Source organism: Dendrobates tinctorius, unplaced genomic scaffold (genome assembly GCF_039654945.1).
Source record: "Dendrobates tinctorius isolate UK_male_01 unplaced genomic scaffold, ASM3965494v1 ptg000103l, whole genome shotgun sequence".
NCBI classification, from domain to species: Eukaryota; Metazoa; Chordata; class Amphibia; order Anura; family Dendrobatidae; genus Dendrobates; species Dendrobates tinctorius.
The window spans coordinates 19,550,486-19,566,867 of NW_027361771.1; the positions used below are offsets into that span (position 1 = coordinate 19,550,486).

The window sequence follows — 16,382 nt, forward strand, 5'->3', positions numbered from 1 at the left end:
ACAGCCCCCCGGCAGGCCGGTACAGACCCCCACAGGGTGCACAGACCACCGGCAGGCCGGCACAGCCCCCCGGCAGGCCGGCAGAGACCCCGGGCAGTCCACACAGCCCCCCGGCAGGCCGGCACAGCCCCCCGGCAGGCCGGCAGAGACCCCCGGAAGGCCCGAAATGACGGCGCATCATGATGCGCGCACACACCGCGCATCATGATGACGTCAGGCCGTCAATCAACTGAACTTCCGATTCCGATGCCGAATTCCGATATTGAAAAAATATCGGAAGTCGGTATCGGAATTCCGATACAGCAAGTATCGGCCGATACCCGATACTTGCGGTATCGGAATGCTCAACACTAGTGAAAAGTTGACCAGTGATTTCTAATTTCTCCAACACCATTTTTTTTTAAGGGACCACATCCACATTTGAAGTCACATTGAGGGGTCTATATGATAATACCCAAAAGGGTGTGTGCACACGCTGCGGATTTGGCCCTGCGGATTCACAGCAGTTTCTGCTGCGTTGTACAGTACCTCTATCTTCTATGTAAAATGAAAACCGCAGTGCAGATGGTGCGGAATTTTCCATGCGGATTTGCTGCGGTTTCAAAACCGCAGAAAGAATTGACATGTCAATTCTTTCTGCAGATTCCGCTGCGGTTTGCCATCTGCTCCATTGTAGAGATGATAAACTGCAGGGCAAAACCGCAGGCTAATCCGCAGATAAACCGCAGTTCTTCTGACCTGCGGATTTACCCGCAGATTTTACTAAACCCGCAAAGACAAATCCGCAGATCATTCCGGAGCGTGTGCACACACTCAAAGTGACACCATTCTGAAAACTGTACCCCTCAAGGTGCTCAAAACCACATTCAAGAAGTTTATTAACCCTTCAGGTGCTTCACATGAATTTTTGGAATGGTTTAAAAAAATAAACAACTTTTTTTCACAAAAAATTTATTTCAGATCCAATTTTTTTTATTTTTCCCAGGGTAACAGGAGAAATTGGACCCCAAAGTTGTTTTGCAATTTGTCCTGAGTACACTGATACCCCATATGTGAGAGTAAACCCCTGTTTGGGCTCATGCAGAGCTCAGAAAGGAAGGAGGGCCGTTTGACTTTTTCAACGCAAATTTGGCTGGAATTGAAATCAGACACCAGGTCGCGTTTGGAGAGCCACTGATGTGCCTAAACAGTGGAAACCTCCCCACAAGTGACCCCATTTTAGAAACTAGACCCCCCAAGGAACTTATCTAGATGTGTGGTGAGCACTTTGAACCCCCAAGTGCTTCACAGAAGTTTATAACGTAGAGCCGTGAAAATAAAGAATCTTATTTTTTCCTGCTATTTTTAGGCTGGGGGACCACTTACCATGACCACTTACCAGCCTGTGAATACCAGTCCCCAGCTGTCTGCTTTAGCAACTCTGGTTGTCAAAAATAGAGGGACGCCACGCATTTTTTTATTTATTTAAATAATTTTAAAAAACAGCGGGGGACCCCTCTGTTCTTGATAACCAACCTTGAGGGTTGCAGCCACCAGCTGTGAGTTTTGCCTGGCTGGTTATAGAAAATATTGGGGAACCCACGCCATTTTTTTTTTTCATTTATTTATAGCACAGGCGTCGGCTGATGAATACCCCTTCAGCCGTTCCTGCTGTCACTGTTATTAGTGGCAGCAGAGGTAGACTGATGGGAGTAATTGTCTCATCATCAGCCGCCGCCTGTTGACTCTTTGTCAGAGCAAGGGAGAATGATGACAGCTGTTTTCAGCACCCAGCGCCGGGGAACAGCGCTTACTGTAACGCTTCTCTGGAGCCCGTCCGTGTGGTACTGATGCGTCACACGGATGCCACACGTGTGCTGCAAGTATTACACACACGGACGCTGACTTCTCCGGTACCATTTTTTTCTGGTACCTGAAATGTCAGGACATGTGAAAGAGGGCTTATACCGGGTTTTATGTTTGGCAGCTGTCATACGCTAAAAAACTCTTTTTATTGCAAAAAAATAGTTTTTGCATTGCCACATTTTGAAAGCTATTTTTTTCCATATTTTGGCCCATGGAATCATGTGAGGTCTTGTTTTTTGCGAGACATGTTGACATTTTTATTGGTGACATTTTTTGATCGCTTTCTATTCCGATGTTTGGGAGGCAGAATGAACAAAAGCCAGCAATTCATGAATTTCTTTTGGGGGGGAGGGTTATGCCGTTCCGTGTGTAGGAAAATTGATAAGGCAGTCTTTATTCTTCGGGTCAGTATGATTACAGCGATACCTCATTTCTATCTTTTTTTTCTTTTGACGCTTTTATACAATAAAAACTATTTTATGGAAAAATATTTTGCATCGCTTTACTCTGAGAGCTATAACTTTTTTATTTTTCTGATTGAGCTGTATGGTGACTTGCTTTTTGTGAGACAAGATGACATTTTCAGTGGTACCATATTTTTTTTTTATATCCGTCTTTTTTATCACGTTATTCCACTTTTTGTTCAGCAATATGATGATAAAGCATTGTTTTTTTGCCTCCTTTGTATTTATTTTTTTATAGTGTTTGCTGAAGTGGTAACTAGTGGGACAGTTTTATAGGTCGGGTTGTTGCGGACGGGGCGATACCAAATGTGTACTTATTGTTTTTTTTTTTCATTCAAATATTTATTTTTATTTTATCTTTTGATTTTTTTTAAATTAGTTTTGATTTTTTTAAAAAAAAAACATTTTTACATCTTTTTCAGTTTTTTGTTTTACTTTTTTCTAACTTTTTACTTTGTCCCATTACGGGACTATCATTTTTTGCAGGCTGATCACTTCTATAGCAACATTGCCTTGCCATAGAAGCTGTCAGCTCTGCACTGACAGACTTGTTGATCATGCACTGCGCATGATCAGCAAGTTTCCTAGCTCTGGTGACCCGGAAGTCTTCACGGCAATGATCGGGACCTCGCGTAACGCTTCGGGGTCTCCAATCCTAAGGCAGAGGGGCTGATGTTTTATATGTATATACAGTATACACAGTCATATGTTAAAGCTTGGGCACCCCTATTAATGTTAACCTTTCTTCTTTATAACAATTTTGGTTTTTGCAACAGCTATTTCAGTTTCATATATCTAATAACTGATGGACTCAGTTATATTTCTGTATTCAAATGAGGTTTATTGTACTAACAGAAAATGTGCAATCTGCATTTAAACAAAATTTGACCGTGCAAAAGTATGGGCACCCTTATCATTTTCTTGATTTGAACACTCCTAATTACTTTTTACTGACTTCCTGAAGCACTAAATTGGTTTTGTAACCTCATTGAGCTTTGAACTTCATAGCCAGGTGTATGAAATCATGAGAAAAGATATTTAAGGTGGCCACTTGCAAGTAGTTCTCCTATTTGATGCTCCTATGAAGAGTGGCATCATGGGCTCCTCAAAACAACTCTCAAATGATCTGAAAACAAAGATTATTCAACATAGCTTTTCAGGGGAAGGATGCAAAAAGTTGTCTCAGAGATTTAACCTGTCAGTTTCCACTGTGAGGAACATAGAAAGGAAATGGAAGAACAAAGGTACAGTTCTTGTTAAGCCCAGAAGTGGCAGGCCAAGAAAAATGTCAGAAAGGCAGAGAAGAAGAATGGTGAGAACAGTCAAGGACAATCCACAGACCACCTCCAAAGACCTGCAGCATCATCTTGCTGCAGATGGTGTCACTGTGCATCGGTCAACAATACAGCGCACTTTGCACAAGGAGAAGCTGTATGGGAGAGTGATGCGAAAGAAGCCGTTTCTGCAAGCACGCCACAAACAGAGTCGCCTGAGGTATGCAAAAGCACATTTGGACAAGCCAGTTACATTTTGGAAGAAGGTCCTGTGGACTGATGTAACAAAGATTGAGTTGTTTGGTCATACAAAAAGGCGTTATGCATGGAGGCTAAAAAACACAGCATTCCAAGAAAAACACTTGCTACCCACAGTAAAATTTGGTGGAGGTTCCATCATGCTTTGGGGCTGTGTTGCCAATGCCGTCACCGGGAATCTTGTTAAAGTTGAGGGTCGCATGGATTCAACTCAGTATCAGCAGATTCTTCACAATAATATGCAAGAATCAGTGATGAAGTTGAAGTTACGCAGGGGATGGATATTTCAGCAAGACAATGATCCAAAACACCGCTCCAAATCTACTCGGGAATTCACGCAGAGGAACAATTACAATGTTCTGGAATGGCCATCCCAGTCCCCAGACCTGAATATCATTGAACATCTGTGGGATGATTTGAAGCGGGCTGTCCATGCTCGGCGACCATCAAACTTAACTGAACTGGAATTGTTTTGTAAACAGGAATGGTCACAAATACCTTCATCCAGGAACTCATTAATAGCTACAGGAAGCGACTAGAGGCTGTTATTTTTGCAAAAGGAGGATCTACATGTCTCTTTTATGCTGAGGTGCCCATACTTAAGCACCGGTCAAAGTTTGTTTAAATGCAGATTGCACATTTTCTGGTAGTACAATAAACCTCATTTGAATCCAGAAATATAACTGAGTCTATCAGTTATTAGATATATGAAACTGAAATAGCTGTTGCAAAAAACAAAATTGTTATAAAGAAAAAAGGTTAACATTAATAGGGGTGCCCAAACTTTAACATATGACTGTATGTATGTATGTATATATATATATATATATATATATATATATATATATGTAATAATCTGTAGCTTTGTCGCCTTAAAAGGAGGGGGGCCCAGACAATTCTTGCACAGGGGCCGCGAGCTTTCAGCGTCCTCCCCTTTTACTTCAACAATGTGTTAGTTTAAGGGTGTGCAATTCATGCAACCACATTATGTAATCTTTGCTTAGTTTTTGCACCAGAAAAGATGTCAATTTATTTTTCAATTGAACTGTGTAGATGACAGGTGAAATTAAGGCTGTGCGCCCACATTGCGCTTTTTTTGCGTTTCCGGCGCGTTTTTGCTGCAGCAGAAATGCTTAAAAAACGCATCCATGCAATCCTATGGGATTCCACAGTTGCTGTGCTAATGCTGCGGATTTTACCGCACTCATAGGATTGCATTGAAATGCTCACTTTACGCATGTGGCTATGCCCACCATGCGTAAAGTGAGCACTTCATGTCCGGATGGTACCCAGGGTCTTGAGGAGAGGAAACTCTCCTGCGTGCCCTGGGTACCATATTTCTGTAAAAAATAAAATTAAAATAAAAAATTGGGATATACTTACCCTCTGTCGGCCCCCGGAGTCCTCCCGTTCGTCATCGGTGCTGCCAGCAACTTCCATTCCCAGGGATGCATTTCGTGAATGACCTCTGATAACGTAGCGGTCTTGCGAGACCGCTACGTCATCAGAGGTCATTATCGCAAGGCATCCCTGGCAACGGAAGTTGCCGGCAGCGTCGCTGAGAGGCGGGACAACTCTGTAGCCCGACAGAGGGTAAGTATATCTCTATTTTTTATTTTTTTATTATTTTAAACATTCTATCTTTTACTATTGATGCTACATAGGCAGCATCAATAGTAAAAAGTTGGTAACACTTGTCAAGCACTATGATTGACAAGTGTGACCAACCTGTCAATCACTTTTCCAAGCGATGCTTCAAATCGCTTGGAGAAGCACAAGCATTCTGCAAGCTAAAAACGCTTGTTTTTTTGCTAAAAAATGTATGCAAATTCCGCATGCGTTTTACCCACGGCAGGGAGTTTTTGGAAATGCTGCGGACACTTCCGCAGCATTTCTGCAATGTGGGCACTTAGGCCCACACTGTCCCTAGCAGCCTCTGTTCAAGACCTGCTATTTTACTCACATCTGTTCACACTGTCACTTCCTCAACTTGCCACTAACACTCAGTTCCTCCTCCCAAACTGGGCTGCCTGTTAACTCTCATCTAACTCTATGCCTGTTGTGTTATTGGGCAAACATCACCTACATTCTAGATAGTGCCATCTTGTGATCATTAGTTATTACTGCAGCCCACAGGGTGATTACAGTTGTTATAACAGGGAAACATATCGGGAACAAAACATTATTCTCATTCTACACCACAGTAGCATTTATGTCTTCAGGTGGAACACAGCAGTTGGTCCATCTACTTACACTGTTGAGCCATGCCATGGAGCCGTGCCTGATGCCATCTTAGCCATTTCATATTTACCTTAGTTGGGATACCTACCTGTTTACACTAGGGTACTTTCTTGTGTTGCCAATATGGCCAAACATCATCCGTAATGTCACCATTAGTGATGAGGGGGCACCAAAAATGCTCGGGTGCTCATTACTTGGGCTGAGCACATTGGAATACTTGGGTGCTCGACCCGAGCAACGAGCCCAATGTAAGTCTATGGGAGACCCGAGCATTTTTACCGCGATCGCCCTGGGGGTCCTTTTAAGGTCTGAAAACGTCTGAAAATCATGGAAACACTGCTCAAATGACATGAGGACTTCATGAGGATCGTCCCTGGAAGCATTCCTGACTCCTAGTTCACAGCTTTAAACAATTTTTTTCAAGTTTCATGCCCTTTTTACTGGGCACCAAAAAACATGCCAAAACGGATTGTGCGGGAGTCTGTGCAAGAGATAGATATATCCATAGATATATAGCCATAGATATATACTGTATGTTATGAATGAGTCACCGGAGGAGGAAAAAACAAAAATACAAGCTAAGTCCAGAAAACCGGAGAGGTTGGTAGCTAGCGGATTGCAGACCCCTGATCCTATTCACAGCAACTAACAGTAGCCGTGGGGTGTTCCTACGGTGGTCCTAGACACCTCGTTCACAGCCGGAGAACTAAATAAACCTAAAGAAAGAAAGGGGAAATCTAAACTGCCCCAGAGCAGACCCCAAAGCAATAGACAGCCCCCAACATGTATTGACTGTGAAAACAGATGAAAACACAAACACAGACAGAAAGACAGGCAAACGATGGGGCCCAACTAACTAGATAGGAAAGGACAGAAAAGATGCTGGCTGCAATCCGCAAAAACCCTGCCAAAAGTAATGTCCAACACGTCTGATAGAAAAGGCCCTGAAGTCACTAGACTTCAAAATCACTATATCAGCACTCAGGTATATTCTGAAAACAGAGCAAAGAGATCAACTGATCAGAGACAAAAATGGAGTTCAGCCAGTCCTAACCAGGGCTGGCTGAACACAAACACTAAGTAAACCAGACAAAATCTCATGAACAATAGCAGAGCAAAAACTTAGCTTTAGTAGACAGGTCTAAACTGGAGGCCAGAGCTCAGAGCAGAGAGGATCACCAGCAACCCAGCAGGGCGTCGGCGGCCTTATATCCACTCAGAGATTCCGGATGTCCAATCACACTCCACCTGTTCAGATGACAGGTTTTTGCCATCCAAATCAATTTCACTACCTCCTTTCACCAGCAGAGGGAGTTCATCGGACATCAAAGGTGAAGGAGAAAATGAGCTCATAACATATATAGCTATAGATATATAGCCATAGATATATCCATAGATATATTCATAGATATATAACCATAGATATATCCATAGATATATTGCCATAGCTAAATTCATAGATATATCCATAGATGTATAGCCATAGATATATTCATAGATATATAGCCATAGATATTTCAATAGATTTATCCATAGATATATAGCCATATACTGTATATTTAAAAAAAAAATGGTGTGGGCTCCCACGCAATTTTCTGCACCAGAAGAGGAAAGCCGACTGCTGGGGGCCAATATTTGTAGCCTAGGAAGGGATAACACCCATGGCTCCTTCCCAAGCTATGAATATCAGCCTGCAGCTGTCTGCTTAGCCTTTACTGGCTATTAAAATAGGGGGACCCCCAAAAAATGATGTGGGGTCCCCCTATATTTTATAGCCAGAAAGGCTACACAGACAGCTGTGGGCTAATATTCATAGCCTAGGAAGGGGCCATGGATATTGCCCCCCCGCTACAAATACCAGCCCGCAGCCGCCCCAGATATGGCGCATCTATAAGATGCGCCAATTCTGGCACTTAGCCCCTCTCTTCCCACTGCCGTGTAGTGGTGGCATATGGGGTAATAAGGAGTTAATGCCACCTTGCTATTGGAAGGTGACATTAAGCCCGGTTAATAATGGAGAAGCGACAATAAGACGCCTATCCATTATTAATCATTAATCCTATAGTAGGAAAGGGTTAAAAAAAAAGACAGCCAGAAAAAATAATTTTAATTAAATAAAGCACGACACGGTTTTTCAGAATTTTTATTGTACTCCCAGATCCTAGCGAAGCCATCGATCACCTGCAAAAAACAAAAAAAAAAAACAACCTGAACTTACCTTTTCGATGCAGTCCCTCTTCAGAAACTAGTGTCCCACGATGATCTCCCCTATGGAGCTGTCACATCAGCAGATGCGACTGCTCTACAGGACCTCCAGTGATACACTAACCCTCCCGCAGTGTATCATTGGAGTTCACTTTACGGCAGCACTGCTGAGTGAGAAAATTCCCAAGCTGTAGTGCTGCCGAAAGTCACAGCTGAACTCCTGTGACCTCCCAGCGGAGTGATACAGAGCGGAGGGTTATCTCCGTCACTGTATCGCTGGAGCCCCTGGAGAGCGGTCGCATCAGCTGATGTGGCAACTCTCCACGAGAGATCGACATGGGACCCTCGTTATTAATGGATTATGGCAGAAAGGTGAGTATAGGTTGTTTTAATATTTTAATTTTATTTGCAGGAGATGAAGGCTTTGGAGAATTAGGTGTGTGCAGTGAGTACATACTCTGTTATGTGTTGTATGTTGTGTTTGTACTGTATGTTATATGTTGTATGTTCTGTATGAATTTTTTTTTTTTTTACATTCCCCACTCTAGCCGGATGATGGGAATACTACTTTCCCATCATCCGCTAATGCTGTCACTGTAGCGGGCATAGCCGGATGGGACAGGTAGTCACATCGGACGATGCCGACACAGCCTGCACACCCCCCGCATACCTTTGCACAGCCCCACACAGACTCCCGCACAGCCCCCCACACAGACCGCATACCCCCGCACAGCACCCCACACAGATATGTGAAAGGGGCCGCCGAGCAGGGCGGCATCCAGTCTCTTATACCCCTGATGATGCTGTGCGGCATTACAGTGCCTGGCAGACAATCCCTGCAGCGTGATTGGGTCTCTAAAGTCCACCAAAAATGCTGGGTGGAGACCCGAGTACCCGCCGAGTAATCCTGGAAATGCTCGGTGCTCACCAAGTACCCCGAGTACCGTGATACTTCGGCGAGTACCTAGTAGTAGGTTGAAAAAGTGCAATCTGCCCGGAGCCAGGGCAAGGAAGTGACATCCACAGCAGAAGCCCAGTCAGTCATCGGGTCTACTGAGTCTGTTACCTCTAAGTGAGTTGCCACATTGCCTGTACCAGGAAGTCCGGCCATGCAGTCTGACGATGAAGGAAGGGTCATTGCAACGAAGAGCTGACCACTGTGGAGTTGGTTTCTGCTGCGGAGACTCACTCTAAGGGATCATACTCTCATTGAAGAAACTCAGACGAGTCTCGCATCTTAGTACCCGGCACTGCCGCCAGCACTCGGATCAGAGTGTGCGGCCGCATATTAATACATGGAACCGCATGCTCTGCTCCGGAGTGCTGGCGGCAGTGCTGGGTATTAAGATGTGAGACTCGCCTGAGTTTCTCGCATGTGAGTATGAGCCGTAAAGAGACTGAACTGGCCAGGGTGCCTATGATGTGGAAGATGATTACCAGGGTACACTAGTGCAACACCATGAGGAATTAATAATGCTCACAATGGGAAAAACAAATAATCTTGTAGTTATGATACCACAGTAGTGTAAGGAGGAAGACAAATCTGCAAGCACCTGTATTGAGCCGGGTCCAGAACTACTGAGGCTGCATCCCCTGTTTCCTGGGGAAAGGAATAGGGGACTGGACAGGCCCCATGACCCAGGAAGAGGCGGCGTGTTTAGAGGGTGAACCCAGCCGGAAGCTGAGGGTGAAAGCGCGCGGGGCTGCAGAGAGACCCTCGCCATCAGCATGCGAGCAATAGGGCAGGCAGTGCGCTCCATAACCCGATCCGCTGGCGCTGCGACGGACTGCAGCAGACAGACCAGGTGGCCTAGAGAGAGACTTGGCGGGAAGAGTCAGTGTGCAGCAGAGGGATGTGAGTGCTCCGACCCTCAAACATCAATATAGTGCAGGCCTGCACTCGAGCTTCCCCGCCAAAGCTGACCGAGGCTGTGAGGAGAGACATGCAGTGTGCCCATTGGTCACCACGGAGCGAGGTGTTGAGCGTTTCGGACTAGTGAGTACTGAGTGCATGCTGCCAGAGAGAGATCGGATGCAGGACTGCCATCTACACGCCGGTTCACCAGGGTATATCTGCCAGGCCACGTCATGCTCAGACAGTGCTGTGGCCCACGCTCCTCCGGCCATATCAGTATATTGACTAGGGGCCCAGTGGAAGGTCCTGGACACCGACCACTGCCACCAGAAGACATACCACCGTCACCAGAAGGACCTTCTTGGACAAGCACCGAGCCAGCTGTTGTCGGCGCTACTGACTTTCAAGGAGCATCTACAGTCGGAGAAACTTCTGACACAATAAGTTTACAACAGAACTGCCGTTACCTTGTTCATTATCTCTGCATATTTACACCTGAACTGTTTTATTCCCACGTTTAACCATTTATCTCCCTGCGAGGAGTAAATCCCCTATTTAATTAAAACTGTTAAAATTGTTAACCCTTGCTCTGCCTCCTGTCTGTCACTGCATCCCGCAACCTCCTTACAGTATCATAACACGGTACCAAACTCCTTTTTTACTTTTAATCTTGAGGAATCGCTCATCACACTGCCATGCTCCAATGCCAATGCTAAGAGTGGGATGACAAATATGACATTCATTTGAGGGAGGAGGAGTTCTGAGATTCACCCTCTAATAATTGCTGCTGACGTGGAACGATCAGGTCCTGAAAGTACCCCTGTAGTTCCTGATGGGCCAAGTGTTCAAAGTTGATAATTATTCATGGAGAGGAACTTTCTCTGTTTTACTCTCCATTATGCCAAAGATAGGCCTGGAAAAACCATATGGGTGATATTTTATATTTTCTTTTACTTTCTGTTGTGCCCCTTTCTGCTGGATTGAGGACGCCTAAGCAAGTAGGAATGTTTTACATCCTCAGTTATAGAATAAGTCACACCCAACAAAGACCATGCTTGAAGGGACTGTTTTGCTAGGGCTATGCCTAATTTATTTTGCTGCCAGGTCAGAGTCCATACTGAAGGAGTGCAACCTAGTACGAAGGAATTGTATAGTTTGCCACCATTCTAATGGACCAGGCCATGAAATGACTTTCTATCACCATCCATAGAGTACTGTACCTGTTATAGAAAGGATTGTGATCTCTTATCAAGCTGAAAGGACAAAGGAGAGACTACCCTATTGCCTTATTTACAGAGAAATGTAATCTGTTGCACAGTTGCATTGCTGTTTTTCTCTTCTAGGTCCAGTTGCTGGGGATGTCATTAGTTAAAAAGGGGAATGTGTGTTACTATGGCAAAAGAAGAAATGTATAATGTATTATATTGCTGCATTTACTATATGTCATGTTTCATGCAATTAATGTGAATCTGTATTAACTCTTTAGTGACCGGGCCAAAATTTTCAAATCTGACCAATATCACTTTATGTGGAAATAACTCTGGAACATTTCAACAGATCTCAATGATTTTGAGATCTTTTTTTGTGACACATTGTACTTTATGTTAATAGTAAGTTTCTGTTGATATTTTGATAAATAAATGCAGAAGATATCAGACATTTGTCAAAAAATTCAAAAAATTAGCAATTTTTCAAACTTTCAATAATTATCCCTTTAATACAGACAGTCAAACCACAGAAAATAGTCATTAAATAACAGTTTCCTCATGTCTGCTTTACATCAGCACCATTTTTTAAATATTCTTTTATTTTATTAGGATGCTAGAAGGTTGAAAACTGTAGCAGCAACTTTTCATTTTTTCAAGGAAATTTACAAACCTTACTTTTTAAGGAAAAAAAAATATTTCAGCTCACCCCTTGGCATCCTCTCGATAGCAGGATCCACACCATTGAACGGAGCCACCCTGGCCTGGCGGATACAAGTCCAAACACCGTAATCTCTAGCGATCTCAGGCAGGAAGGTAGTTCGTGGCTAATGGTGGCTGCTCTGTCGCACCCTGGCCCACCGTCGCATAAACACACTGCCCCTTCTGTAGTGCACTTACTTGTAAGGCGGGATCCTCCCTGGACTGCTTGACCTTCTTTTCCTCAATCACTTCGCAATGACAGTCAGAGTCCAGGTTCAACTTTAACAAAACAAATTTACTCAGCTCGTCCAGTTTAGTCACAGAAACAGACAAAGGTTCTTCATAAAACATCATCATTCTGTTCCCTGTACTGTCCCTCACTTCTCCTGGAATATCACAGGGTCGTACCATCGCCTTCGGTACTGCCAGCTTCTTGTCTGGTCAAGCCATCCCGCTTCAGGAGTTCCCTGTTCGTTTTTCCCCAGACATTTAGGGTTGTTCCCACGAAGTTTGCCGCTACCATATTGATGCTGCCCTGTGTTCCTCCACCACCGTGTGACTATCAGCCCATAGCCCCTGGATGGCTGGGCTCCCAGCTTGAATGTTATGGGACACAACTGTCCTGTCCTGTCTCCCAGCCCTCACTAACTAACTTCAGGAAGCTCCCTAACTTACTCTCAGTTGGCCCCTCCTAGCTAACTAAATCATATTGGCCCAACCTACTCCTACCTTACTCTATTGTACCCCCCCGTGAGCTACATCTATATCCTACGCTTTCTCTACATCTATACAATACAAGAATATATGTGGGGCCCCCAGGAGTATGGTCGCCACAGTGGCATTGCCTTCCTCCTAGTGAGTGTGATGTCATGCTTGGAAGCAATAAAGGATCTCTCTGGCAGTTAACCACAACACAGTTCCATTCCAGGTCAGCAGAGGGAGCTCTGAACCAAAACTGGGGGAGGAGCTACTCTCTGGGGGCCAGGAAGGAAGATTGGAGAGTTCGAGTGAGGAGGGCAACGTCTGTGGATGTGAGGAGAGGAGCTGGGAGATTGAGCAGAGAGTTCAGGCTCATTCCCAGCTATAGCACATGATCTGGAGCCCGGTCTCCAAGGCTGCAACAGAAACCGGAGGAATAGGAAGCTGTAAATGCTCTATTCCCACATAAGACTCAGAGGAACAACAGCGACGTGTGAGCCAGAAGAGGAAGGCTACAGCTGTCTGCCATACGAGGGAGTTCTAAGGAGAATAAGCAAGTGGAACTTCAGTGTAACACAGTACTGCAAGTACCTAAAACTAAGCGCTAGGAAGGAGACTACACAACCCATCTGCCTAGAAAGATTCCTAAGTTGCTTACAGGCTAGCCAGCTCCTGTGCCATCTGTAATCTGGACCCTGGACTGCATTTGCCAAGCAAAGTAAAGGTAAAGAAACTGCACCCTATTGTGTCCTTGCCTTCTTCCTGCAACCCTGTCAGCACTGCTACGTCTCTGTGCCAGACACTACACCCTCTTCCTCAACACCTATCCTCACTGCCCTGGGACTACAGCCCTACCTGTGGAGGGCCACAACATCATTGCTGCACCACACTATCTGTCCCAGAGGATCTGTCTGCAGCGTCGGCTTAACATCTTCATTGCCGAACACCACAGGTGGCGTCACGAATCATTCACTCATAAACTTTATTCCATCACTTAATCCCTTTTACATGGGCGCCCAGGGTAACGGACCGGGTCACCGCTGTTGTGACATTCCCCTTTGAGAGACCGGCCCGGTACCGAGTACCCCACACCCCTGGGAGGGCGACCCATATATATAACTTCCTTCTCACCCCCCCAATGGAGGTATCCTTTGTTGTCCTTTCTCATTATCGGATCCCCTACCAGAGGCCTGGGAGTTTGAGGGCTCTGCTCAGGGTCTTAGTTGTTCCCAGTATTGCGCTTTTCTGGACAGAGGGCTCAGATGTTGCTCCTGGGATCTGTTGTAGCCATTCTTCCAACTTAGGGGAATGTTTCATGCAATTAATGTGAATGTGTATCAACCCCTTAGTGACAAGGCAAGAGACCCATGTGATGTGTACCTCACCTGTGGGTGTGGTTATGGGCTGTGTAATGGAGATTGTTTTTGGCACATGGTCTGTGTGTGCAAGGTGTGAAGAGCTAGGCTGGAGTTAGCCTGAACCTGTACTGTTGGACTACACATGCTACAAAGGTTTTGCGACAAGACTCATAGCAACCCTGGGAATGGCACCTGGTGGACGCTGCTGACCAGGCAGCAGCTCAATTAAGCCCGTCCCTTGCAAGGGTGAGTCTGAGAGCAGTGGTTCTCCAAGTTGGAGCACATTTGTGTTTATCCCTTACTTTCTGCTACCTACTGTTTAAAGTGTCATTAAACCACTGACGTTTGGACTCTAAGCCTGTGTGTTGCCTCATTACGAAAAAGAAGAGGAAAAAAGACGCGGACTCTTGCTATAAAGAGAAGTGCTGACTGAGCGTGGATAGACCACAGACAGTAGTAAATGGATGGACAGTCGCACTCAGAAAATAAATAATCTTTGCAAAAAAGTCTTTGAAAATTTTTTTTTAGGATTTTTAATTCATGTGGGATTTTTCCAGTAGATCAAATAATAAAACACCGCAAATAAAAAAGAAATATTCCAAAGGTGACTATTATATGGTTACGTTTCGACCTAATCCTAGGTCTTTCTCAAACCATACTGCAAGAGAAAATGTAGAAAATAATTACAACACTGAACTAGGTGAACAAAGTATCAGAAACAACTGGAGATATAATTATATACAAAATAATTATGTACAAAAAATAGTAAAAAAAAGGTTTAAAAGAAGGGGGGGAGGGGGGATGGGGTTTGTTGAAGAGACCCAATATATACAGCATATGTTTGGGTATACAGAAAAAATGACAACATAGGGATCTATAAAATACCCACGAAAATGCCCAGTTGATCAGGGGGACAGAAACTGGAGGGTGTCACAGGCTGTTGGCAAAAGTTAATATATATAAGACATTATGCTTCATAAATAATATGACAGGGGGGTGGTGGAGGCAGGCGGCAAACACAGAAAAGTATGGCAGGTATAGTCTGTACTGACCTCAATAGAAGATTCAAGGAAAACAGCAGGGAGATTAATTGCAAAGTCCCAGTTAGGGGCTGTGGAGGAAAATAAAGGTGATGAGGTAGAGGGAATGGAGGGAGATAAGGACGCCAAGAAGTGCTGTTGTACTGACCTGGTAGCGTGTGGGAGGCAGGAGTCTGCGGTGATGTGAGTGAAAGGCTCAAAGAGCCCGGTTTATAAATGTTCACAGTCAGTGAGAGGCTGGGGGTGAGGCTTGGAAAGCATGGGGAGAAGTGGCCAAGTGGAACAAGAGCTATGCAGGGTCAGAGCAGGAGAGGGCCTGGGCGCCTGTGTGGCTTGCAAATGTAAACAAAGAGCACGGTGGCTCTGGGTGGCGCCTGCTCAATGGGGACATGAGTTGTGAGGAGTAAGAGCAGAGGAGAAACAGGGTGCCTGTGTGGCTGTAGCTAGTGAGCGCGATGGCTACAGGTAGCACTTATGTAATGAAGGAGAGACTTAGTAAATAGGAAGAAAGTAGAGGGAGAATGGAGAGGGAATATGAAGAGAGTGATGGGGAAAGGAAAGAACTCAGGGAAGGAGGAGGAATGAAGGAAGAAAAATGACAGAAAAAAAGGAAAAAGAGAAAATAAAGAGAAAAAAGATAGGGGGCAGGAATGTGAGGAAAGTTCCAAAAGAGGGGAGATGGGAGGAAGGGTGTAGAAATGGTTGTATCGGCAATAGAAAGAAAAAAATAAAAAGAATGAAAAGAAAAAATAAAGAGAAAACAAAAATATAAAATAATGACAATGGATGTAAGAATTGGACGAAAAAATATATAAAAAAATATGAAAATTATTGGAGTAGGTAGGATTTAGGCCGGGGTCACACTAACCAACGCAAAATACGGTCTGTAGTTTACATGCGTAATACGGATGAATGACCCCTAAATAGTGCTCCGTATGTCATCCGTAAGCAAGGTGTGGTCGCGCATTTTGCGCATGTCAGCATCCGTATGTAATCCGTATTGCGAGATTTTCTCGCAGGCTTTCAAAATGGACATTTAACGGTTTTGAGGCCTGCTAACTATTTAAATCATTAGCCTGCACCCTATTTATTGCCTCAGGAACAGGTGGCTGCCTTCATTCTGTCCATTTGTGACCTTGCCTTCACTAGGTGTGTTGGTGTTGTATGTGCAACATGGCAGACAGTCTGAGTTTCAACACAACTGAGCAGGTTCTCTTCAACTGGCTTTTGTCACGC

At 44.6% G+C, this 16,382-nt stretch overlaps 1 long non-coding RNA gene across 1 annotated transcript; it reads right to left on the bottom strand.

Annotated features, from left to right (window-relative positions):
• Positions 1-14,629: 14,629 nt before the first annotated feature.
• On the bottom strand, positions 14,630-15,708 carry LOC141099976 (uncharacterized). Its single transcript, XR_012234569.1, has 3 exons — positions 15,295-15,708; positions 15,159-15,217; positions 14,630-14,764 (listed from the first exon to the last, which is right to left on the bottom strand). It is a non-coding gene; the product is annotated as an uncharacterized lncRNA (long non-coding RNA).
• Between the last annotated feature and the right edge of the window lie 674 nt (positions 15,709-16,382).